The sequence below is a fragment of the Tachyglossus aculeatus genome, chromosome 21, assembly GCF_015852505.1.
Source record: "Tachyglossus aculeatus isolate mTacAcu1 chromosome 21, mTacAcu1.pri, whole genome shotgun sequence".
Classification (NCBI taxonomy): Eukaryota; Metazoa; Chordata; class Mammalia; order Monotremata; family Tachyglossidae; genus Tachyglossus; species Tachyglossus aculeatus.
Genome location: NC_052086.1, coordinates 20,449,675 through 20,476,551, shown reverse-complemented (window position 1 = coordinate 20,476,551; position 26,877 = coordinate 20,449,675). Strand labels below are relative to the sequence as shown.

Below are 26,877 nucleotides of genomic sequence, written 5' to 3'. Positions count from 1 at the left end.
TCCCGGCTCTGCCAACTGTCAGCTGTGTGACTTTGGGCAAGTCACTTAACTTCTCTGTGCCTCAGTTACCTCATCTGTAAAATGGGGATAAAGAGAGTGAGCCCCACATGGGACAATCTGATCACCTTGTATCCTCCCCAGTGCTTAGAACAGTGCTTTGCACATAGTAAGCTCTTAACAAATGCCATTATTATTATTACTTGGCACAAAATAAATGCTTAACAAATAGCACCATCATTAAATACCACCATTATTAACACCTTAAGTGTAGAGAATGTTTGTCTTGCTTCTGTTGTACTCTCTCGGGAGCTTGGTACAATACTTCACACTCACTAGGTGTTCAGTAAATACCATCAACTGATTGATTGATTGATTGGGGAGATACTGGTTCAGGACACCAGTGTCTAATCTTAGGTCTGCCACTGACGGCAAGTCACTGAACCTCTCCATTCCTGAGCTTCTTTTTGCATAAAATGGGCTAATTACCCAACCTCTCTACCTCCCAAGGATGGAACGAGTGTGAGTGAAAGAGATTTGTGTAAGTGCTTTGGGATCTTGAAGGAAGGCCTAGGAAAAGGTGTGGACTCCAAGTGAACAACTGTGGGGGGAAGAAGAGACACATTGTCCCCTGGATCCCTGGCTGTTTGGCGTTTAACTCCGAGGCTTATCCATCCCAGGTTTCAAACAAGATCTGGCAGCTTTTGTCTAGCAGACATGAATGGATCATTATGACCCATTAAGTCTCTGAAGCCCACCTGCCACTCCCAAACCCCAGCCTGCTAGCACTCTCCCCACAAAAATCCTTACTCTCTTTCCTCCCACGTTTACAGTGAAAAGTTGGCTATCCAGAAATCTGAGAGGTCAGTGAGTTAGCCATTGCTCTCTCACTCACACACATACACACACTCACTCAAAAACATGCATACACTCCAGACTGTAAGCTCATTGTGAGCAGGGAGTGTATCTGCTTATTATTATATTGTACTCTCCCAAGCGCTTAGGAAATTGCTCTGCACATAGTAAGCACTCAGTAAATAAGATTGAATGAATTATTACATAATATGCATGCAAGTCCCCAGGTTGCCACTGTCTCCTTGGATGATGAGGAAAGCAAGCATCCAGCCATGGCTCCCAGCATTCCTCCCCTATAGAGGCAGAATTCTGAGCTGTTTTGGAGATTGCTGGAGGATACACTGTGCTCTGATGCTCAGGTCTGAGGATCGGCTTGGTTAAAGCAAGTCCTGTTTGCCATCTCACCTCCAAAAGCCATTCTGATGCAAATCTGGGCAAAATTAAAAGTCCAAACTCTGGGGCATGGTTCAGGAACAGGAAAAACAGCTACATCCAAAGGGGAGTGAGAAACAGTGTCCAACCTTAATAGTAACCCAGGCTGAGCGGGCAACATCCGGTTTTAACATCTTCTGAGGAGCTCCAAGCACTTACTGGACATGATCTCATCCATCCTTCTAGTTCCCTAGAGAGTCATGGAAGTGACGAGTACTATTATCCCTATTTCCAGCTCCTCTAGACTTGGTTCTGTGCCTGCCCAATTTACTTCCATTACCTCTGGGAGAGGGTAGGTACCTGAGCTGCCTGGAGGCAGGAGGATGGATTTGATGAGCCTTCCCTTGTAGTCTGAAATCCTGTATTTCTCTCATCCATCCATCTATCCATCCATCCTTCTATCCATCCTTCATCCATCCATCCACCTGCTCTCTCAGGGCTTCCCAAACTGCGGTACTGGAGTAGATCCACAGGTCACAGGAGCCTGGAGCTAAACTTTAGGAGGAAGGCAGAGAGGGCCAGAAAATGTCTAGTGTTCAGGAAGAGCCTGCTGAGCATCATGAGTCTGGACAATAGCCATAGAGTATGAGGTCCAGCACGGAAGGAGCTTAGTTCCCAGGCAAACCATTCATCCCAAGACCACATCTCAACACTGAGCCCAGCCCACACCCATCCTGCCCAGCCCTTACCAGAATGAACCTGAATCAGCTGGCCAGGCTGGACATGGTGGATTCCCACAAAGCTGAGCCCCATAGAAGACTTTCTCTACTGGCCCACACACAGGCCTCTGTGTGCTCCCAGCCTTTTCTCTTCTGGCTGCAGGGAAGAGCAATCAGTTAGGCACACCCCTCTTCCATTTCAAGTGGTTAGTACAGTGCTCTGCACACAGTAAGTGCTCAATAAATACGATAGAATGAATGAATAAATGAATTTACCCCCCAAAACTCCCCACCTCAGGCTTCATTTCCATCAGGGCATGTTTCCTTTCCTCCTGGAATCCCTGCCTGTGGAGTGGGAGGGGAATGGATCTCTAGGCGTATGCCCCCTGGCTCCCAAGTCTGTACAAAAGAAGCTCGTTGTGGGCAGGAAATGTGTCAGTTTATTGTTGTATTGTACTCTCCCAAGCACTTAGTACAGTGCTCTGCATATGGTAAGTGCTCAATAAATTTGAATGAATTCAGAAGAAAATGAAGGATTTGGATCCCATTACAACTGCCAAGGGCCCAGTTTCCAGTTAGAAAGGTTCCCTCCCCACAGATCCTGTCCTGAAATCTTGTTATTATTGTTTTTACTGTTATTAGTAGTAGTAGTAGTATATGTGTTAAGCTCATACTATGTGTCAAGCCCTGCACTAAGCGCTGGGGTAGATATAAGATAATCAGGTTGGACACAGTCCCTGTCCCACATAGGGCTCACAATCTACACAGGAGCAAGTGGAATAGCAGTGTGGCGAAGTGGATAGATCTTGGGCCTGGGAATCAGAAGGTCATGAGTTCTAAACCCAGCTCAGCCACTTGTCTGCCGTGTGACTTTGGGCAAATCATTTATCCGTGCCTCAGTTACCTCATCTGTAAAATGGGGATTGAGACGGTGAGCCCATGTGGGACAGGGACTGTGTCCAACCAGATTTGCTTGTATCAACCTCAGTGCTCAGTACAGTGCCTGGCATTCTTAACAAGTATGTTAAGTGCTAACCAGTATATTAAGTGGTATTAAGTGCTTAACAGAGATCACAGTTATTATTGTTATTATTTAATACCCATTTTACACATGAAGAAATTGAGGCGCAGAGAAGTGAAGTGACTCGTCCAAGATCACCCAGCAGAGAAGTGACAAAGACAGGATTAGAATCCTGGACCTCTGACTCTCAGGCCCCTGCTCTTTCCAGTGGGCCATGCTACTTCCCTGGGGTCCCTTCTTTTCCCCATGCTTCACTGGAGATGCTGGCTCAGCAAGAGGAGTTGAAGGGCCAGAGTTCAGAAGAAGAATTCAGAGGAAGGAGTGTGGCCTAGTGGAAAGAATACAGGCCTGGAAGTCAGAAGGACCTGGGTTCTAATCCCAGTTCTTCTTCTTATCTGCTGTGTGATCCTGGGCAAGTCACTTCACTTTTCTGCCTCAGTCACCTCATCTGTAAAATGGGTATTAAATTCTACTTAATTCTAAGTAGATTGTGAGTCCTTTGTGGGACAGGGACTGTGTCCAACTTGATTATCTTATATCTATCCCAGTGCTTAGTATGGGGCTTAGCACAGAGTAAGCGCATAACACATCTACTATTACTACACTGACCAATTGATTGAGCCACTCCCTAAAGCTGTGGTTGAGGCTGTGCGCCCCATATGGGACATGGACTGTCTCCGATCTGATTAGCTTGAAACTACCCCATCGCTTAGTACAGTACCTACCCCATCGCTTAGTACACTGCTTGGCACATTGTAAGCGCTTAGCAAGGATACTTAAGACAAAAAAAAGAAGGCATAGCTGAGGGTCTTCCCAGTGCTTGGAGGAAGGTGCTCGAGGTGGGTTGGGGTTGGGGGGCATCTCACGGTCCATTCCAGCCAGGGGACTGTGGTCAGTGAGAAGCAGCGTGGCTCAGTGGAAAAGAGCACGGGCTTTGGAGTCAGAGGTCATGGGTTCAAATCTCCGCTCTGCCAATTGCCAGCTGTGTGACTCTGGGCAAGTCACTTCACTTCTCTGTGCCTCAGTTACCTCATCTGTAAAATGAGGATTAAGACTGTGAGCCCCCTGTGGGACAACCTGATCACCTTGTAACCTCCCTAGCGCCTAGAACAGTGCTTTACACATAGTAAGTGCTTAATAAATGCCATTATTATTATTATTACTATTATATTCCGGACTAAACCCCACTTTTCCTTATCTCCCTCTCCCTTCTGCATCACCCTGACTTGCTCCCTTTGCTCTTCCTTCCTCTCCCCACCCCACAGCACTTACATATATAGCTGTAATTTTATTTATGTGGATGTCTGTTTAATTGAATTGATGCCTGTCTCCCTCCCTTCTAGACTGTGAGCTCGTTGTGGGCAGGGATTGGCTTTCTTTATCACTGTACTGTGTTTTCCCAAGTACTTAGTACAGTGCTCTGCACACAGTAAACGCTCAATAAATACGATTGAATGAGAGAATGAATGAATGGTCCTGAGGGAAACTGAGAAGGAGGCAGGGGGGTGAGGAAGGAGGGGTGGGAGAAATGGACAGGAGGAGGGAATGAGCAAGTCCCAGACCTGCCAGGACAGGTCATTTCAGGGCCAGGGATGTTGTGGGGAAGACCCTGCTGGGAGGGGCAGAGAGAGGATTAAGAGATAACGGGAGCTGCTTGGAGCCTCTGCTAGAGGGCTAAGGGCCCGCAGGGGTCTAATGCCTTCCATCCGGATCAGCCAAACCACCCGGGGTGGGGCGGTGGGCTGAGGTTTCCTTGCAATGGAGTCTCTCCAGGGAAATTCTCGGCTGTGCCAAGCCAGCGCAGAGTTGGAGGAAATGGAGACTGCAGTGGGCCGCGGAGCGGAGGGGGCCTGCTCCCCTGCCCTTCTTCCCTGACTCCCCCTGAGTCAAGGGGTGTGTGGTCGGGGGAGGCTGAGCAGATCTCTCCTCAGTAGTAGCTCCCCTGACCCCTGCAGAACAATAGCCGGAAGCCCCGACCGCAGCCGGGATGTTTTCCCTAAGTTCAGTTGAAGTGTTTTCAGCCTCTAATCGGCCCCCGTCCATCTCTAGGGTTTAATAAGCTCCTCTCTTGATGCTCAGTGTTTGGCCTTTCCCATTGTCACAGGGAAATGGTAAAACCATCAGCATGGGCTCCTCCAGCCCATGAGTGGGAAAGGCCCTTAGGAGCTGTTCGCACTGGCCTGGGGCCTAGTTCAGAACTCCTGACCCACGGCTCCGAGTCCAGCTCCAGGAAGGACCTAAAGGTCTCTGAGGGCCACACCTCCAGGGTCTGGGCCTCTAAGGACGTGGGAGAGTACAATATAAGACAGATGGTTGGTGGTTTCAAACATTTTTATGATATTGTTACATTACACTGTGTGTGCATGTGACACACATTCTTTTAGACTGTGAGCCCACTGTTGGGTATGGACTGTCTCTATATGTTGCCAATTTGTACTTCCCAAGCGCTTAGTACAGTGCTCTGCACATAGTAAGCACTCAATAAATACGATTGATGATGATGATGATGTTGTATGAAACCCCATCTGAACCCCACTTCAGCAGGGGACCCCTTGCCCCCACACCTTGTTCCAGGGCCACTGCATTCCTGTGCAACATCCCTCTTCACACTGGTGCTGCTTCCGAACCCTGAATCCTCCAGCTGGCCACATTCAAACTCTCAACCCCTGGTGTGCTGCCCCACCTTGAGGCTGTTGCATGGCCTAGGGCAAGAGCCCGGGCTTGGGAATCAGAGGTCATGGGATCTAATCCCGGTTCCCCACTTGTCTGCTCTGTGACCTTGGGCAAGTCACTTAACTTCTCTGTGCCTCAGTTACCTCAGCTGTAAAATGGGGATTGAGACTGTGAGCCCCACATGGGACACACGTTACCTTGCTGGCTCAATCTCTCATCCTATCCCAACTGGATTACTGCATTAGCCTCCTTTTTGATCTTCCATCCTCCTGTCTCTCCCCCGCTTCAGTCTAAAGTTCACTCTGCTGCCCCGATTATCTTTCTACAGAAATGCTCTGGGCATGTCACTCCCCTCCTCAAAAATCTCCAGTGACTGCCTATCAACTCTCGAATCAAGCAAGCAAGGTGTCTTAGTGGAAAGAGCATGGGCTTGGGAGTCAGAGGTCGTGGGTTCTAAACCCGGCTCCGCCTCTTGTCAGCTGTGTGACCTTGGGCAAGTCATTTAACTTCTCTGTGCCTCAGTTACCTCATGTGTAAAATGGGGATGAAGACTGTGAGCCCTATATGGGACAACCTGATTACCTTGTATCTACCCCAGCATTTAGAACAGTGCTTGGCACATAATAAGCGCTTAACAAATACCAACGTTATTATTATTTTTACTCTCGGCTTCAAAGCTCTCCAACACCTTGACCCCTCCTACTCACCTCCCTTCTCTCCTTCTACAGCTCAGCCCGCACACTCCGCTCCTCTGACACTAACCTCCTCATCATGCCTCCTTCTCACCTGTCCTGCCGTCAACCCCTGAACCATGTCCTACATTCCTCCCTCCACACATCTGCCCAACTAACTCTCTTCCTCCCTTCAATGCCCTACTGAGAGCTCACCTCCTCCAGGAGGCCTTCTCAAACTGGCCCCCCCCTTTTTCCTCTCCTCCTCCTCCTCCCCTCCCCATGGCCCCCTCTCTCTGCCCTACCCCCTTCCCCTCCCCACAGCACTTGTGTATATTTGTACATATTTATTACTCTATTTATTTTATTAATGATGTATATACAGCTATAATTCTATTTATTCTGATGATATTGACACCTGTTTACTTGTTTTGTTCTGTTGTCTGTCTACCCGACTGTGAGCCCATTGTTGGGTGGGGACCATCTCTAAATGTTGCTAATTTGTACTTCCCAAGCGCTTAGTACACTGCTCTGCACACAGTAAGCGCTCAATAAATACAATTGAATGAATGAATGAAATGACAATCTGATTAACTTGTGTTTACCCCAGCACTTAGAACAGTGCTTGATACATAGTGAGTGCTTAACAAATACCATAATTATTATTATTATTACTGGTTTACGATGTGACATTGGCCATGGGAGGAACAGTTAAAAGAGCCATGTGGTGATTTGCATCGGATATGTATACAATTTGAGAAATAGTGTGGTCTAGTAGAAGAATATGGGCCTGAGAGTCAGAACATCTGGATTCTATCCCCAGCTCTGCCACTTCCATTCTGTGTAACCTTGGGCAAGTCGCTCACCTTCTCTGTGCCTCAATTTCCTTAACTGTAAATTGAGGAGTCAATACCCACCCTCCTTCCTACTTAGACTGTGAGCTCCATATGGGTCAGGGACTGTGTCTGACCTCATTATCTTGTATCTACCCCAGCACTTAATGCAATGCTTGGCATAGAATAAGTACTTAACAAACACCACAGTTGTTATTATTTCCTTTTGCCTGCAAGGACTATACAGCAATTTATCTTGAGGTAATTTCAACTTAAAATTTGCACTCTATTAGACACCTGGGAGAGTCCTGCCCTTGAAGAGCTTATATTCTTTTGGGAAAATTGAATATGTATCCAAAAGGCTGCACAAATGAAACTCTGAACTAAGGAACAACCCAAAAACTACCCCAGACACATCAGCTGAAGTCATTCTTCTCACACTTTTCTCTCATGTCTTCTTTTTGCCCTAGACCTATCAGACTCCCCTACATTGGACATGGGCTCAGCAAAGGGAGCAGAAGGGGCAGCAGGGACCCAAGGCATCCTGTGGGGCTAATGGCCCCCAGTTACTGATCCAGTGGGAGAGGAAGAGCTTTCCCCGGGGAAGGGTGGAGTTTACTGACTGGGATCCAGTAAAGGAAATAGAAGAAAGGAAGAGAGGAGAGAAGAGAAGAGAAGAGGGCAGGAGAGGGGAGGAGGAAGGAAATGTGTTCTGGGCCTGGGATCTTATTTGGGAAGAAACTTCCTGGGCCCGGCTGGCACTTTGCTGGGGGAAAGTTGCATTTGGCATTTCCCGATGTTTCTGCCATGCTACGTGGGGTGGCTATAAATAGCAGAGGGTATTTGGGATCAGCCCAGGAATGTGCTCCCTAGGGAATCAGAGCTGGGACTGACAGCAGAGGGGCTGTCAGCTTCGTGGAGCCTGGGATGCTGAGTGAGGAGCCAAGGAGCTGGAGAGAGTGGAGCCTCCCACCACGGTGCAGGCTGACCTGGCTGGGATCATTGTGGACTCTGGCTCTTCTCTCAGTCAGGATGCTTCTGCCAACATTTCTCCAGGCTTCTTGTTTGGTGTCTCCAGTCAATCAGTCAGTGATATTTATTGAATGCTTACTATGTGCAGAGCACTGTACTAAGGGCTTGGGAGAATATAATACAGCAAGAGTTGGTAGAAATGTTCCCTGCTCACAAGGAGCTTACAGTCTAGAGGGGGAGATAGACTTTAAAATAAATTATGAATATCTTACATAAGTATATATTTATATATAAGTATATGTTTTGGTGCTTCAGTCTCTTCAAAGGTACAGATTCAAGCTCATAGGTGATGCAGAACACAGAAGGGAGAGGGAAGAGGAGAAATGAGGGTTTAGTTAGGAAAGGCCTCTTGGACGAGATGTGATTTGAATAAGGCTTTGAAGGTCAGAAGAGTGGTGGTCTGTCATATATGAAGCGGGAGGGAGTTCCAGGCCAGAAGGAGGATATGGGCAAGGGATCAGTGGTGAGATAGACAAAAATGAGGTGCAGTGAATAGACTGGTATTAGAGGAGAAAAGTGTTGGCTGGGTTGAAGTAGGAAATCAGTCGGGCAAGATAGGAGGGGGCAAGGTAATTTAGTGCTTTAAAACCAGTAGTAAGGAGTTTCTGATGCAGAGTTGGATCAGCGGCCAATGAAGGTTCTTGAGAAGTGGGTAAACGTGGTCTGAATGATTTTTAAGAAAAATTATGTGGGCAGCAGAGTGAAGTAAGGACTGGAGTAGGGAGTGACAGGAGGCAGGAAGTTCAGTGATACAGTATTCAAGATGGGATATAAGTGCTTGGATCAGTATAGTAGCTATTGGAATGGAGAGGGAAGGTAGGATTTTAGGGATGCTGTGAAGGTAGAACTGATAAGATTTGCTGACTGAATATAGGGGCTCATTCATTCATTGTCCTACTTTTTGAGCATTTACTGTGTGCAGAGCACTGAACTAAGCACTTGGAAAGTACAATACCGCAATAAAGAGAGAAAATCCCTGCCCACAAAGGGTGCATTTGCAGTGATGGGAAAGACAGGAGGAGAGCAAGGTTTGGGTCGGAAGATGAGGAGTTTAATTTTGGACATGTTAAGTTTGAGGTGTCGGTGGGACATCCAAATAGAGATGTTCTAAATGCAGAAAGTAATGCAAAACTGCAGAGAAGAAAAAAAGTTAGGGCTGGAGAGGTAGATTTGGGAATCATCTGCATAGAGAGTAGTTAGAGTTGATGGAGTAAATGAGTTCAAGGGAATGGGTATAGATGGAGAATAGAAGGGGACCCAGAACTGAGCCTTGAGGGACTCCCACATTTAGAAGCTGGGAGGCAGAGGAGGAAGGAGTTGGTAAAGGAGACTGAGAAGGAGTGACCAGAAAGAAAGGAAGAGAACCAGGAGAAGACAGTGTCACTAAAGCTAAGGTTGGATAATGTTTCTAGGAGAAGGTATGGTTCTCAGTGTCGAAGGCAATTAAGAGGTCAAGGAGGATTAGGATGGAGTAGAGGTCATAGAATTTGACCAACAAAGAAGATGCCTGGTGCTGAGACAGATCCTTTTTTTCCCAACTTTCTCTTCCAACTCCCACATTCAGGGACCAATGGAATGCCTCCTTGCCCTTAACTTATCCTTCATCACCCAATCCCCTCACCTTAACCTCATTTACCCAAACCATTCCTCCAATGAGTTGCTTTACCCTCCTCTTTTTGTGCAAGCTGGAGGCCAAATTGTTTCCTCTGGCCTTTGTGCACTGGAACTGAGGTAGCTATTCAATCAATCCATCAATCAGTGGTATTTATTGAGCACTTACTGTGTGCAGAGCCCTATAGTAATTGGTAGACAAGATCCCTGCCCTCAAGGGAGGCCAGAGCCACTTCCTTTTTGTGAGTTTTTTTTTGGTATTTGTAAAGCACTTATTATATTCCAGGCACAGTACTAAGTGCTGGGAGTAATACAAGCTAATCAGGCCAAACACAGTGCCTGTTCCATAGAGGGCTCGTGGTATTGATCTCCACTTTACAGATGAGGTAATTGAGGCACAGAGAAGTGACTTGTCTAAGATCACACAACTGACAAGTGGCAGAGTTAGAATTAGAACCCAGGAACTTCTGATTCCCAGGCCCGTTTTGTAACCACTAGGATACACTGCTGCTCTGTTCCTCTGCTAAGGCCAAACCCAGAGCAGTCATGCTCTTCCAGTATCTTACGTCTCACCCAGGTGACCTGTGGTCCCTCTTCTCTGTTTCTCTTGCCCACCCTCCCCACGTCCAATTGGGGTTCCTCTCGCCCTACAATATGGAACAGAGTTCCCCAAAACTATGGCCTCTTGTCCAATTGCCTTGCCCCCATTCCCGGCCCTGTGTTGTGGCCACTGCTCTGGTCTCCCTCCCCAGCATCTTTCATTCCTTCCAGGGGAGGCTAACTGCAAGCTTCCCAAAGGTCCCATTCCAGCCTTCAGTCCAGCAGCCCCAGCTAAAATAATTCTGCCTCTCTGACCAACCCTCACCATTGCTGGGACCCCCCATAAGTAGGACCCCCACCCACTGCTGCTCTCTCCCCCACTGGACCCAGACCTACTGCTGCTCCCTCTCCCAACTGGATGACCACCTACTGCTGCACCCTCCCCCAGCTAGATGATGGACACTCTTTTGGACTCTCAGGTGGCTCCTCATCATGGACCTGGGTCTCATCCAAGCCCTTTGGAGCTCTAATCCCATAAGCAAAGTCCAAATATAGTTCACCGCCTGGACTGCCCAATTTAATGTTCTATTTTGAATGAGCCCATCCAGGTCATTTGGCAAAGTAGCCCCCTCTCTCCACCTTCGGATCCCATTGTCTTCAGGGTGGACAGAGATCTTATCTCATGATATTAGCTCCATTGTGCTCCTGGGCTGATGTCCGGTTCAGTGGCTGGTAATTTCCAGACCCACTTTGTTGAAACTGGTGATTTAGCAGTTCCACATTTCCCTCCTTCGGTCTGTCAGGCAATTTATTGAGAGCCCTCAGGGAGCAGAGTACTGTCCTAGGAAATTGGGTTCATCAGTATTAGCATTGTATGTATTAAGTGCTCACTTTGTGCTACGTTCTGGGGAAGATACAAAGTTCTTAGAACAGACAGAGTCCTTGTCCCAAATGGGACTCACAGTCTAACCTAGCTTCATTATACAGCTGAGAAAACTGAGGCAGAGGGAGGTTAAGTGACTTAGAGAAGGAGCAAGGCTCAGTGGAAAGAGTACAGGCTTTGGAGTCAGAGGTCATGGGTTCAAATGCCGGCTCTGCCAATTGTCAGCTGTGTGACTTTGGGCAAGTCACTTCACTTCTCTGTGCCTCAGTTACCTCATCTGTAAAATGGGGATTAAAACTCTGAGCCTCCTGTGAGGCAACCTGATCACCTTGTAACCTCCCCAGCACTTAGAACAGTGCTTTGCACATAGTAAGCACTTAATAAATGCCATTATTATTATTATTATTGAACAAGGTCACACTGCAGACCATTGGCAGAGCTGGAATTAGAACCCCAGTATTCTTATCCCCTATCCTCTCAGGATCATACCTAGAAAGTTTCCAGAACTCTACGAGTCTCAACTATGGGAGGGAGAGTCAAGTAGAGGCATACCCATTCCATTTGTAGCTTGGCCAGTGGCTAGTGAGTGGAAGGCAATCTGCTACAAGTCAAGACTCCCCTGTGCTGAGCAGCAGCAGCATGGGAGAGAGTCCAGGTCAGAGATAATAATAATGATGGCATTTATTAAGTGCTTACTATGTGCGAAGCACTGTTCTAAGTGCTGAGATCCAAATTTACTGCGCAGAAGGGGGCAATGGTAAATCACTTCTGTATTTTTTACCAAAAAAAACCCTATGGATACACTACCAGAACAACTGTAGATAGAGGTGAAGCATTTTGGGAGAGATTCATTCATTCATTCAATCGTATTTATTGAGCACTTACTGTGTGCAGAGCATTGTACGAAGCACCTGGGAAGTACAAATCGGCAGCATATAGAGATGGTCCCTACCCAACAACAGGCTCACAGTCTAGAAGGGGAAGACAGACAGCAAAACAAAACAAGTAGACAGGTGTCAATACCATCAGAATAAATAGAATTATAGCTATATATACATCATTAATAAAATAAATAGAGTAATACATATGAACAAATATACACAAGTGCTGTGGGGAGGGGAAAGAGGTAGGGCAGAGGGGGGGAGGTGGGGCAATGGGGAGGGGAGGAGGAGGAGAGGAAAAGGGGGGGCTCAGTCTAGGTAGGCCTCCTGGAGGAGGTGAGCTCTCAGTAGGGCTTTGAAGAGAGGAAGAGAGCTAGTTTCGTGGATGTGTGGAGGGAGGGCATTCCAGGACAGAGGTAGGACATGGGCCAGGGGTCGACTGTGGGACAGGCGAGAGCGAGGCACAGTGAGGAGGTTAGCGGCAGAGGAGCGGAGGGTGCGGGCTGGGCTGTAGAAGGGCAGAAGAGGTGAGGTAGGAGGGGGTGAGGTGATGGAAAGCTTTGAAGCCAAGAGTGAAGAGCTTTTGCTTGATTTGAAGGTTGATAGGCAACCACTGGAGATTTTTGAGGAGGGGAGTGACATGCCCAGAAGCGTTTCTGTACAAAGATAATCCGGGCAGCAGAGTGAAGTATAGACTGAAGTGGGGAGAGACAGGAGGATGGGAGATCAGAAAGGAGGCTGATGCAGTAATCCAGTCAGGATAGGATGAGAGATCAAACCGGCAAGGTAGCAGTTTGGATGGAGAGGAAAGGGCAGATCTTGGCGATGTTGTGAAGGTGAGACAGGCAGGTTTTGGTGACAGATTGGATGTGTGGGGTGAATGAGGGAGCAGAGTCAAGGATGACACCAAGGTTGAGGGCTTGTGAGACGGGAAGGGTGGTGGTGCTGTCTACAGTGACGGGAAAGTCAGGGAGAAGACAGGGTTTGGGAGGGAAGATAAGGAGCTCAGTCTTGGACATGTTGAGTTTTAGATGGCAGGCAGACATCCAGATGGAGATGTCCTGAAGGCAGGAGGAGATACGAGCCTGGAGGGAGGGAGAGAGAACAGGAGTAGGGATGTAGATTTGTGTGTCATGAGCGTAGAAATGATTGTTGAAGCCATGGGAGCGAATGAGTTCACCAAGGGAGTGAGTATAGATGGAGAACAGAAGGGGACCAAGAACTGACCCATGAGGATCCCCTACAGTAAGGGGATGGGAGAGGGAGGAGGAGCCCGTGAAGGAGACTGAGAATGAATGGCTGGAGAGATAAGAGGAGAACCAGGAGAGGACAGAGTCTGTGAAGCCAAGGTAGGATAGCATGTTGAGAAGAAGGGGATGGTCCACAGTGCCAAAGGCAGCTGAGAAGTCGAGGAGGATTAGGATAGAGTAGGAGCCATTGGATTTGGCGAGAAGGAGGTCATTGGTGACCTTTGAAAGGGCAGTTTTGGTGGAGTGTAAGGGACAGAAGCCAGATTGGAGGGGAGAGTTGGAGTTGAGGAATTTGAGGCATTTAGACAACTTGTTCTAGGAGTTTGGAAAGGAAGGGTAGGAGGGAGATAGGGTGATAACTAAAAGGGGCAGAGGGGTCAAGAGAGGGTTTTTTTAGGATGGGGGAGACGTGGGCATGTTTGTGTCCATGGTGTCGCTATGAGTTGGAGATGACTCAATAGCATAAGACAAGACTGGAATTCTGACTCCCCTTCCCATGGTCTTTCCATAGACCACTCTGTCTCCCTCCGCAGTAGACCCATCTCTGTCCTTAAGAAGTTAATGACAAGCAACAGCATGAATATGTCTGCAGAGACATAGGAATTATGAGTTCAGTGGGAGGAAAGGGAATGGGTGTGGAGTTAATCAGGGAAAGTTTCCTGTAGGTGGTGGGTCTTGAATTGTGATTTCAAGAAGGGGAGACACATGGTATGGAGTGCGGGAGCCAGAGAGGTTGTTTTGTATGCATAAGGGGAATCTTGGGCAACGACTGAGAGGAGAGGGAGTCCCAGCGGGAGCCATGGTGGAGAAGAAGGCATAGTAGTAATAATAATAATAATAGTAATTGTGGTATTTGTTAAGGACTTACTATGTGCCAGGCACTGTACTAAGCACTGTGGTGGATACAAGCCAATCAGGTTGTCCACAATCCCTGTCCCACATGTTGCTCCCATTCTCAATCCCCATTTTACAGGTGAGATAACTGAGGCACAGAAAAGTGAAGTGACTTGCCCAAGCCCACACAGCAGGTATGTGGCAGAGTTGAGGTTAGAACCTATGACCATCTGACTCCTAGGCCTATGCTCTATCTATCTACTACACCAGTCTGTTTTTCCGCTTTTCCTGGGTGGGACCTGCATATGAAGAATGCTGGAGCCCACATCTGTGAGCTTGAGTTCGATTTGGGAGCCAATGGGAAGCCCTGGCACGCCTCACCGTCAGTGAACGGGGAGGAGTGGCTCACTTAGCCAGTCAGTCAATCATATTTATTGAGCACTTACTGTTTGCTGAACACTGTACTAAGCGCTTGGGTGAGTAGAATATAACAATAAACAGACACATTCCCTGCCCAGAAAGAGCTTTGGAGAGGTGGGGGAGAAAGAAGCAGTGTGGCCTTAGTGGAAAGAGCACAGGACTGCAAATCAGAGGACCTGGGTTCTAATTTGAGCCCCACCACTTGTCTGCTGTGACCTTGGGTAAGTCACTTCTCTGTGCCTCAGTTACCTCATCTGTAAAGTAGGGATTAATACTAAGAGTCCTTTGTGGGACAGGGACTATATCCAACCTGATTAACTTTTATCTACCCTAGTGCTCAATTCAGTGACTGGCAAATAATAAGTGCTTAACAAATATTACCCCCCAAAAAGTGATTTTCACTGAAGGAAACCGAATACAGAAAGGGGAGAACCTAGCAGCATGGCTCAGTGGAAAGAGCCTGGGCTTGGGAGTCAGGGGTCATGGGTTCTAATCCCAGTTCCACCACTTATCGGCTGTGTGACTTTGGGCAAGAAGGGGGAAATGGAGATGTGCAGCTGGACTGTCTGTAAGGGGCCCAGCCAGACCCTGCCATGGGAGGAGGAGCTTATATCCAGGTGGAGTTTGTTGAGGACTGTGAACATATGGCAACTTCCTGATGAGTAGAAGTCCTTAAAAGGGTGGGGTAAGCCCTCCCTCCCCCACTGACATTCACTCTTTTATGGCTCAGTCCTGAGAATGGAAGCTGTCTCTGGCACAGCCCCCTCTCCCCCGGATCCCAACAATGAGTCAAATGGAGTCAAATCCCATCTTCTCACCAGGAAGCGGTGGGGGTTGGAATGAAGGGTAGCAGAAGGGAGGGTAGCAGGGGAGGGTGAGCGTCTCACCACAGCTTCTGGCCCACCTGGCATTTGGCACCAGCCTTTAGAGGCCCACTCAGAAGGGGATTCTGGCCTGCCAGCCTGCAGCCAGCTGGCTGCCCCCTCATTCCCTTGGGCATAATGGCTGTGACGGCTTCACATCCAAGCCGTCACCAAAACCTGCCGGTCTCAGCTCCGCAACATTGCCAAGATCCGCCCTTTCCTCTCCATCCAAACTGCTACCCTGCTCATTCAAGCTCTCATCCTATCCCGTCTGGACTACTGCACTAGCCTTCTCTCTGATCTCCCATCCTCGTGTCTCTCTCCACTTCAATCCATACTTCATGCTGCTGCCCGGATTATCTTTGTCCAGAAACGCTCTGGACATATTACTCCCCTCCTCAAAAACCTCCAATGGATACCGATCAATCTGCGCATCAGGCAGAAACTCCTCACCCTGGGCTTCAAGGCTGTCCATCACCTCGCCCCCTCCTACCTCACCTCCCTTCTCTCCTTCTACTGCCCAGCCCGCACCCTCCGCTCCTCCACCACTAATCTCCTCACTGTACCTCGCTCTCGCCTGTCCCGCCATCGACCCCCGGCCCACGTCATCCCCCGGGCCTGGAATGCCCTCCCTCTGCCCATCTGCCAAGCTAGCTCTCTTCCTCCCTTCAAGGCCCTGCTGAGAGCTCACCTCCTCCAGGAGGCCTTCCCAGACTGAGCCCCTTCTTTCCTCTCCCCCGTCCCCCTCTCCATCCCCCCATCTTACCTCCTTCCCTTCCCCGCAGCACCTGTATATATGTATATATGGTTGTACATATTTATTACTCTATTTATTTATTTATTTATTTATTTTACTTGTACATTTCTATCCTACTTATTTTATTTTGTTGGTATGTTTGGTTCTGTTCTCTGTCTCCCCCTTTTAGACTGTGAGCCCACTGTTGGGTAGGGACTGTCTCTATGTGATGCCAATTTGTACTTCCCAAGCGCTTAGTACAGTGCTCTGCACATAGTAAGCGCTCAATAAATACGATTGATTGATTGATTGATAATGGTGTGTTCCTGGCCCACCAACTGTCTGAAGCATCAAGAGTCCTGAGTACAGGGCTGACTCCCAGAGCACATTTTCAATTTACTCAAATTCTTAATGATCTGGACACTAAGAGGTAGGGGGCAGGCCTGATGGCTAGAAGTCAGAATATTACAGTATTTGTGTGTGTGTATGTGTATGTGTGTATGTATAGGGAAGCAGCATGGCTTAGTGGATAGAGCACGGGCTTGGGAGTCAGAAGGTCATGAGTTCTAATCCCAGCTCTGCCACTTGTCTGCAATGTGACCATGGGGCAAGTCACTTCACTTCTCTGGGCCTCAGTTACCTATAAAAACGGGATTGAGACTGTGAGCCCCACATAGGACAGGGACTGTGTAAAACCCAATTTGCTCATATCCACCCTAGCACTTAAAACAGTGCCTGGCACATAGTGAGCACTTAACAAATACCATAATTATTACTATTATGTTTTTGTGTTAGTGTGTGTGTGCACATTTGAATACACACATATACACACACCCACACATCCCTTCAGCTAATCCATCTTTAGTTTAACAAGATCTTCTCCATGGCAGAGGTCACCCCTGTGGCTGGCTGTTTGTTTGGTTAAGGTCTCTGCAGGCCAACGTGACCTCTGGGGAGCAAAATGAGTCAGGCAAGGGAGACCTCTGACCTCAGGGCATTTTCTATTCCCTTAAACTTGTCTCCGGCCTCCTGCAGGGCCAGGAGACCAAGTGGAGCTGGAACAGGCCTTGCCCTTGGCCAGGGCCGGGGGGACCCAGGCCCTGTCACCCCAGACAGAGATTGGAACAAGCCAAAACCGCCATGGAGGTTGAGGGGGAAGGTGTGCTGACTCTGATTCTATTACCCTTCACTCAAATAGCTCTCCCCACTTCCACCTCACTTCGCTGATCTCCTACTTGAGAAGTAGCATGGTGTAGTGGATAGAGCATGAGCCTGGGAGCCAGACGGTCATGGGTTTTAATCCCAGCTCTGCCATTTATCTGCTGGGTGGCGTTGGGCAAGTCACTTAATTTCTCTGGGCCTTAGTTACCTCACCTGTAAAATGGGGATAGAGATTGTAAGCCCCATGTGGGACAGGGACTGTGTCCAACTCGATTTGCTTGTATCTACTCTCAAGTTTAGTATGGTGCCTGGCACATAGTAAGCTGTTAACAGACACCATCATTATTATTATTATTACTACCATCCAACCCACAAACTTAGCTCCTCTAATGCCGACTCACTGCATCTCCATCTTCACTCTCTCACTGCCAACCCCTTGCCCATGTCCTCCCTTTGTTCCATAACTCCCTTTCCATTCATATCTGACAGACCACCACTCTTCCCACTTTCAAAGCCCTGCTAAAATCACATCTCTTCCAAGAAGCCTTCTCTATCTCATTTCCCCAATTGATCTTCTCTTAATAATAATAATAATAATAATAATAATGGCATTTATTAAGCACTTACTATGTGCAAAGCACTGTTCTAAGCCCTGGGAAGGTTACAAGGTGATCAGGTTGTCCCACAAGGGGCTCACAGTCTTAATCCCCATTTTACAGATGAGGGAACTGGGCACAGAGAAGTGAAGTGACTTGACCAAAGTCACACAGCTGACAAGTGGCGGAACTGAGATTCGAACCCATGACCTCCGACTCCAAAGCCCGTGCTCCTTCCACTGAGCCACACTGCTTCTCTTCTGTGTTGGCTATGCACTTGGATCTGAAGCAGAATGAGTAGTGGATAGTACTAGTCAGTAAGAAGTAGTAGTAGTAGTAGTAGTAGTAGTCAGAAAATCATGGGTTCTAATCTTAGCTCTGCCACTTGTCTTCTGTGTGACCTTGGGCAAGTCACTTCACTTCACTGTGCCTCAGTTACCTTATCTGTAAAATGGGAATTAAGACTGTGAGCCCCACATTGGAGAGAGACTGTGACCAACCTGATTTGCTTGCATCCATCCCAGTGCTTAGTACAGTGTCTAGTGCACAGAGTAAGCACATAACAAATACTATTACTCTTTAAGCACTTGATATTCTCCCCAGCCCACATAATAATAATAATAATAATAATAATAATAATAATAATAATGGTATTTGTTAAGTGCTTACTATGTGCAACACGCTGTTCTAAGCACCAGGGGAGATACGAGGTGATCAGGTTGTCCCACGTGAGGCTCACAGTCTTAATCCCTATTTTATAGATGAGGGAACTGAGGCTCAGAGAAGTGAAGTGACTTGCCCAAAGTCACACAGCGGACAAGTGGCAGAGCCGGGATTAGAACCCTTGTCCTCTGACTCCCAAGCCTGGGCTCTTTCCACTGAGCCACATGCACATCTTTATACTCCCGCTGTTGGGTAGGGACCATCTCTATATGTTTCCAACTTGTGCCTCCCAAGCACTTAGTACAGTGCTCTGCACACAGTAAGCGCTCAATAAATATGATTGAATGAATGAATGAATACTCACCCATTTCCCTTATCTGTAATTTATTTTAATGTCCATCTCCACTTTGAGACTATGAGTTCCTTGTGGGCAGATATTGTGTCTATTATACTGCACTCTCCCAACTGCTTAGTACAGTGCTCTGCACCCAATAAACTCTCAATAAATATCATTGATTGGCTGAGTAACCACTGGCCTACCTCTGGTTTCATTTACCTGGACGAGCATTTAATCAGTCGTATTCAGTGAGTGCCTACTGTGTCCAAGCATTGTGCTAATGCTTGGGAGAGTACAACAGAATTAGGCCAGAAGTAAAACGCCTCACCATGACCTCTATGGTTCTCTACCAACTTGGATTGCACTTGCAACTTGCTCTCCCAACTTGGATTGTGTTACTAACTTGCACTTTGATTTGCACTCTTTATTCACCTCTCCCTCAGTCTCACAGCCTTTTATGTACATATCTGTAATATGTTTATATTAATATCTGTCTCCCCCTCTAGACTGTAAGCTCACTGTGGGCAGAGAACATGACTACCAACTCTGTTATATTGTACTCTCCCAAGCATTTAGTGTAGTGGTCTGTACACAGTAAGTGCTCAATAAACATGAACGATTGTTTGACTGCCTCTCTAGCTCCTCTGTTCAATTTCCACTTGAGCTAAGCAAACTTCATTGCTCCACCCACAGCTAGCCTTCCTCCATAATAATAACAATAATAATTGGGATATTTGTTAGCTGCTTACTCCGTGCCAGTAATAAAAACAATAGTAATGATGGCAATTATTAAGTGCTTACTATGTGCAAAGCACTGTTCTAAGCACTAGGATGGTTACAAGGTGATCAGGTTGTCCCATGGGGGGGCTCACAGTCTTAATCCCCATTTTACAGATGAGGTAACTGAGCCACAGAGAAGTTAAGTGACTTGCCCAAAGTCACACAGCCGACAATTGGCGAAGCTGGGATTTGAACCCATGACCTCTGACTCCAAAGCCCAGGCTCTTTCCACTGAGCCACGCTGCTTCTTCACACTGCCAAGCACTGAGGTCAGACACAGTACCTGTCTCACATAGGGGCTCACAGCCAAAGAAGAGGGAGAACAGGTACTGAATGCTATTGATGCCTGTTTACTTGTTTTGATGTCTGTCTCCCCACTTCTAGACTGTGAGCCCGTTGTTGGGTAGGGATTGTCTCTGTTGTTGAATTGTACTTTCCAAGCGCTTAGTTCAGTGCTCTGCACACAGTAAGCACTCAATAAATACGGTTGAATTAATGAATGAATCCCCATTTTACAGATGAGAAAGTTTAGGGACAGAGGAGTTAAATCACTTGCCCTAGATTACACAGCAGATACGTGGCAGAGCAGGGATTAGAAAACAGATCTTCTGACTCCTGTGTCTGTGCTCTCTCTACTAGGCTGCTCCAGCTTCAGCTTCCAGGATTTGCCCTGAGTGTGACCTGTGGCCCAAGGCTGGGCTGGGGCCCTCGGAGGAATCGCTGATGCTGTGGATCCAGAATTGATCTGCTGGAGCGAGCGCACTCCCCCTAGGCCAAACAGACCCAGTCAAATGGAAGCAGAAGGGCCTGGCACCGAAACAATAGAAAATGGAGGGAGGGAGGACCCCCAGACCTAGCAGGGAGAGGCCCAAGTGTGGTAGGCGGGGAGACGGGGGCTTAATTAGAAACCCAAATAAGAGGAAACCAAACCCACTGTCGGGATCAGGGGCGCTGAGAGCTGCCAGAAGTCGAGGGTGGGACTGGCCTTGCCGTCTTCCCTCGCTAGCAGTAGGGAGGCTCTGAAGCTGACCCCATCTTCCCAGGCCAGAGGATCTGCCAGGAGTCAGAGGAAATGGGCCCGGGACAATGTGCCAGCAATCTGAGCTCAGAGGCACCTTCCCCACCTCAGAGAGGCCTGGGGAAGGGAGGCGCCCGGATCTCTTCCGCCTTGGTCTGAATGTCTCCTTTTTGGGGGGCTAGGAGGTTAATGGAAGGATAGGTCCAGGAGGCTCTGCCCCCGTCTTTGACCCTGCAGTTTGGAGCCGCGGGGACTGTAAAGGGTGTGAGGAGAGAAGGGAGAGGAAGACTTTAGCTCTTTGTGGGCAGAGAATGTGTCTATTGTTATATTATACTCTACCAAGCTCTTAGTACAGTGCTCTCCCATAGTAAACGCTCAATAAATACGATAGAATGAATTAATGAATTAATGAAAGGCTGGAGACCTGCCCTAGCCTGTTCCAGCATTGCTGTTTCCCAGGTGGCCAAGGTCATCCAGGCCTAAATTGACTGGAGTCCAGCAGGGTGTCCAGGGTGGTGACTGTAGATGAAGACCACCACCACATCACGCCAGCCTGTGCTGTGCCCATATGAGCCTTCTCTCTGTGCTTTCGCCCAGGCAGGGAGGGTGGCCCCCGGGTCTAAGATGCTCACAGGGTGGCCATTCATCCTGTTGAATACCGGACAGTCTGGTTTTCAGCTGATCCCCTGCGCTGGACCTTGGGTAGGGCAGAGGGGTTAACAAAGGGGTGTCTGGGATTCTTGAGTGTTTCACACTCAAGGGCCAGGACTGTGTATAAGAGGAGGGAGGGGCTAGACTATGTGCAAGGTTTATTCTGAGTCCTCCACTGACTGCATTTTAAAAAGCCACCATCTCCAGAGGTGGGACTGAGGTGCCTGGTAAACTCTGGGGTGGGGGTGGGCCCAGGAGTCCTGGAATGTGCAGGCCTAGACTGGCCCTCCCTCCACAGCCCCCCACCCTCTCCAATCTGCTACAAGCTGACAAGGGCCCCCACCTGGAACCGTCACATGCCCCCATCAAGCAGCGCTGTCTCGACATTTTCTCTGCAGCCGCCGCAGCAGGCTTGGCACCAGGTGATTAATCTGTCTGTAAGTCACAGCACCGACTCGTCCTGGGTGGAAGGATTTATATGGGAGGGTTTGAACTCCCAGACTTTGGAAAATACTCCCCGTTTGCTCTGCTCAGAGCCAGCAGCTGTGAAAACCCTGTGTGTTTGCCCTGAACTCTCCAGCCCCTCAAGCTGAGCTGGGGGAGAGGGCGGGGGAGGGGGGAGGCCAATCCGTACCCCTCCATAGCAGCGAGAAACTCTCTCTCTGCTTCCATTCCTCCTGATTCACTGAAGTTTGGGCCTTGTGGCTGAACAATGCTCATTTCCTTTGTGGTCCTCTTGAACGTGCTTGGGGAGGGGCTGGGCCCAGAAGGGCTTGGTATAGGAGAGGAGAATAGGAGAACCAGACCAGGCCTAGAAGAAATGAAAAAGAAACTCTGGTTGGGACACCCAGCTCCGGGGAACCTCTCATCTCCAAATCAGCCTTCCTTCTCCGCAGGCCTGAGCTAGCTGAGTGATAAGGAGCAGGCAGGAGATGAGCCCAGGCCTCCTTTTAAGGATTTGCAGCTGGCTAAGGTTTAGACCCAGCTCTTTCTCTCCCAGAAGAGAGGGGCTTGGCAGTAGACAGCCACTTGTTTTCTTTCCTTCACACTTGGGGATCCAATTTCAAATAGCCCATTGGCAGGACCTCCCAGGGCTGCTTGGCATCCCGGCTTGCTTCGCCAGCCCCCTCTTTCCCTGAGTTTTCCCAGGTTCTCTCTGATAAGGGGCAGCCGTGGGAGCTTGCTTGTGTTTATCTCAGTCCTGGGAGCTGATGGGGGTAGACACCAGCCTTCTTGCTCTCTGTCCAGGACCTGTGGGGAATCCCTGGCATGTGAGATGGAGGGGGGCTGGGATCAGGGTGGGACGGGGATGTGGTAGAGGGAGTTGCTAGGTGGAGAGCCTGGTGACAGGTTGGGAAGAACCTATGGGCAGCAGAATGGGCAAAAATAATAAATGTAGTATTTGTTAAGCACTTACTATGTTCCAGGTACTGTACTAAATGCTGGGGTGGATACAAGCAAATGGGGTTGGACACAATCCCTGCCCCATGTGGGGGCTCACAGTCTCAATCCCCATTTTACAGATGAGGTAACTGAGGCCCAAAGAAGTGACTTGCCCAAGGTCACACAGCAGACAAGTGTGACATTTAGAATGGTTTGTGTGGGACGGAGGTGATTTGCTCAACTTAGGGCTCTTAGGTTCGGGCCAGAGGAATGGGAGTGGTGCAGCCTAGAGAAAAGAGGGACAACAGGGTGACTCGGATACCTTCGGGAGTAGGAAGGGTATTGAAGGGAACTCACACCAGTTGTCCTTCAAGAGTCTTGAGAAGTGAGCAAAAGAAAATGGATGTAAATGGTAACAAGAAAGTTATAAGAACTTTTTGCCCGTAGGATGATCATCATCATCATCATCAATCGTATTTATTGAGCGCTTACTGTGTGCAGAGCACTGTACTAAGCGCTTGGGAAGTACAAATTGGCAACATATAGTGATGATGCACTAGGCAGGCTGAGAGTTTTAAGAAAACAGACAACCATCCGTCCAGGGTGATTTAGCCATTCACTCAGCATCCTCCTTCCCAAATCCTCTCTGCCTAATTTTCCCATCACAGTCGACACCATCAACATCCCACTTACCTCTGAAACCTGTCACCTTGGCATCCTTCCTCTCCTTCAATCCTCTTATACTGTCTGTTACCAAATCCCATTGGCTATTCTTCCACAACTTTTCCAGAATCCACCTCTTCTCTATCCAAACTGCCTCTGAGCTGGTTAGGCACCGGTCATTTCCCTGCTTGACTACTGCATTAGCCTCCTCATTGGTTTCTCTGCCTTCAGTCTTTCCCCTCTCCAGTACATACTTCACTTTGTTGCCTGGATCATTTTTCTAAAATCTTGTATATATGTATATATGTTTGTACATACTTATTACTCTATTTATTTTACTTGTACATATCTATTCTATATTTTATTTTGTTAATATGTTTGGTTTTATTCTCTGTCTCCCCCTTCTAGACTGTGAGCCCACTGTTGGGTAGGGACTGTCTCTGTTGCCAACTTGTATTTCCCAAGCGCTTAGTACAGTGCTCTGCACACAGTAAGCACTCAATAAATACGATTGATTGATTGATTGTTCATTGCTATTTCTTCCCTCCTTCTCAAAATCTCCAATAGTTAACCTGCATTCCCTCTGTATTAGGCATAAAATCCTGACCATCAGCTTTAAGCCCCTCTTAGGATGGCACCTGGAGAGTTTCTAGTACTCTACCAGTCTTGGTTGTGGGAGGGAGAGTCAAGCAGAGGCATTCCCTTCCATTCCTAGCTTGGGCAATGGCTAGCAAGTGGAAGGCAATCTGCTCCAAGTCAAATTTCACCTGTGCTGGGCAGCAGTAACATGGGAGAGAGTCAAGGGCAGTGACTCAACTTTACTGTGTGGAAGGAGGCAGTGGTAAACCACTTCCATATTTTTACCAAGAAAACTCAATGGATACACTACCAGAATGACTACAGAAGGAAATGGGGTGTCCATGGAGTCTCTATTGGTCAGAGATAACTCAACAGCATAAGACAAGATTGGTTTTAAGACACTCAGCTCTCTTTCATCTATGTATCCTTCTCTCTTTTATGACACCACACCCCAGGATGCAGGTTTATTCCTTTCAAGCCAACCTCCTTATTGTGCCCCATTTTCTTCTCTGCTGCTGCCAAGCTCTTGCTTATATCTTCTCTCCTTCCTGCAATCACATCTCTGGGAGGTCTTCTCATCTCCCCTACCGTATATCCTCTTCTACTGCCACTTGAGCACTTCATTGTCATCTAATTGCTTGGGTACTCACACCCCATCATAATTCTTGGGTAAATATATTTATATTACTTCCTTCTATATGTAATAATTTCAGGGTAAGCTTCTTGAGGCCAAAGATCATGTCTACTAACTCTACTGTATTCACCCAAGAGCTTAGTACAGTGTTCTATGCTCTAGAGTAGGTACTACATAAGATTGATCACTTGATTGACTAGACCAAAAGGCTTCTGTGGTGCTTATTCCACTCCTTCACTTTCTACCATCGCTTCATTATCTACCACTATTTGGGTGTCCTCTCCATATTTATTAAGGCACTGGGTGACAATGAGAACAGTTGTCCCTCAGAAAGCCTGGTGTTCCAGAGAGCATATGGCTTGACTAATTGTGGGTTTGATGCTCCTGCCCTGGATGAGGCCATGCAGCTGGTCAAAGCGTGGCTAAAGGAGAGATGGGGGCTGGGGTGGTGACTTTTGCAGAGTGAAGGGTGGTTTTGCCATCAATTTCTAACATGAGGCATTTCAACTCTTAGTGGTTGTGTAGTGATGCTAAACTGTCCTGCTCTGATGCTCTTGGCATTTTCTGGCTACAGTTTGTTTAGTTGTGTGGAAGCAATTGTATATTTCTGTTGATAATAATAATACTTAAAGTGGCATTTGTTAAGCACCAACTATTTGGTGAGTACTGAACTAATTTGTTCCCTGTCCCACGTGAGGCTCACAGTCTAAGTAGGAGGGAGAACTAGTATTCTATCCCCATGAAATAGCCCATGAATTTGTTTGTTTTAATTTTCCTTGGTTTTCATAAGAAAGTCAGAAAGCTCTCCCTAGACCTTGTTCAATCCTTACTAAACCACTCTGAGGTTCAGTGTGAGCAATGGCTTAGAAAATAGGTGAGAGCACTGCAGTATCTGCTGATTAGTTCTCAGGGAAATTCTGGGCCGCAACAATGTTCCCTGATTCCACCTCTTCTTCTCCACCCTCATGGCCACCAGTCTGATCAAGTCCCCCTCAACACGTCTCATCACTTCTCAGCTGAATTCCCACATCAGTTTCCTCACTTGGCTCCCTATCTCCAACTGCTCAGCCTAAACTACCATCAGCCACCTGGATCATCTTCCTAAAACTCGGTTTGGAATGCTTCCGTCCTCTCCTTGACAGACTCCACTGCCTGCTGGTTTCTCTCCACAGAAAACAGAAACTCTTCACCCTGGGATTTAAGGCTGTCCATCGATGATTTCCTCTCTCACTTTTCCAGTCTCTTCTCTTGCTTCCTCCCAGCTTTGCTCCTCTTAGCTGTACTTTGCTCAATACTCCTATCTAACCAACACTTTGCTCACATTCTTCTGCCTGCCTGGATCCCTCTGGCACTCAAATCTGCCAGTCTGCATCCTTCCTTACTTTCAAAGCCCACCTAAAAACCCTCTCCTCTAGGAAGCTTCCCTGACTACTTCCCACCTCACTAGTCACATCATGCCCTTCCCACTCCACTTCTTACCTGATGTTTATCTTATTGTTGACTTACCTACATTGGTTATAATCATTTGAATCTATGCTCTTACTCCGGTTCCTATTTTAGGTTTTCAATTTATGACTGCCTGCCTCCCCCATTATTTTGTAAGCTCCTTGAGGAGCTTAAAGGTCTTGGACACCCTGTTGAAAGTTTCCAAATATCTGGTTGACTGCAATCTCTTTGTGAGCAGGGGTGATGTCTACCAACTCTATTTTATTGTACTCTCTCAAGTGCTTAGTAGAGTGCTCTGGGCACAGTAAGCCAGCAATAAATACTGTTGCTCAATACTGAATTCTGCAACCACAGGCACTAGAGAAATGCAACAATAGCTGCAACAACTGTAAGCCCACCCCTCTAGATTGTAAACTTGTTGTGGCCAGTTAATGTGTCTGTTATGTTGTACTCTCCCAAGTGCCTAGTAAGGTGCTCTGCACACAGTAAACACTCAATAAATATGATTATTTCTGGAATTTTTCATTTTGAACAACAAGTATGTTTATTGTTGCCTGAGGTGGGACCTCCTACCTATGCCTTACTGGTAATTTGGCTGGTCCTTCTGGTTCTGTAGGTGGGTCCCCACAATGGCCTTTCAGGTCAAGGAAGCTGCTTTGCTGACAATGGTGGCACTGCAGACTTCAATAATAATAATAATAATGGTATTTGTTAAGTGCTTACTATGTGTGAAGCACTGTTCTAAGTGCTGGGGGGATACAAGGTGATCAGGTTG

The 26,877-nt window shown here is 47.7% G+C and overlaps 1 non-coding gene across 1 annotated transcript; it reads left to right on the top strand.

Moving 5' to 3' along the window:
• Positions 1–24,063: 24,063 nt before the first annotated feature.
• On the top strand, positions 24,064–24,200 carry LOC119942996. Its single transcript, XR_005455485.1, has one exon. It is a non-coding gene; the product is annotated as a small nucleolar RNA SNORA7 (small nucleolar RNA).
• Positions 24,201–26,877: the final 2,677 nt, after the last annotated feature.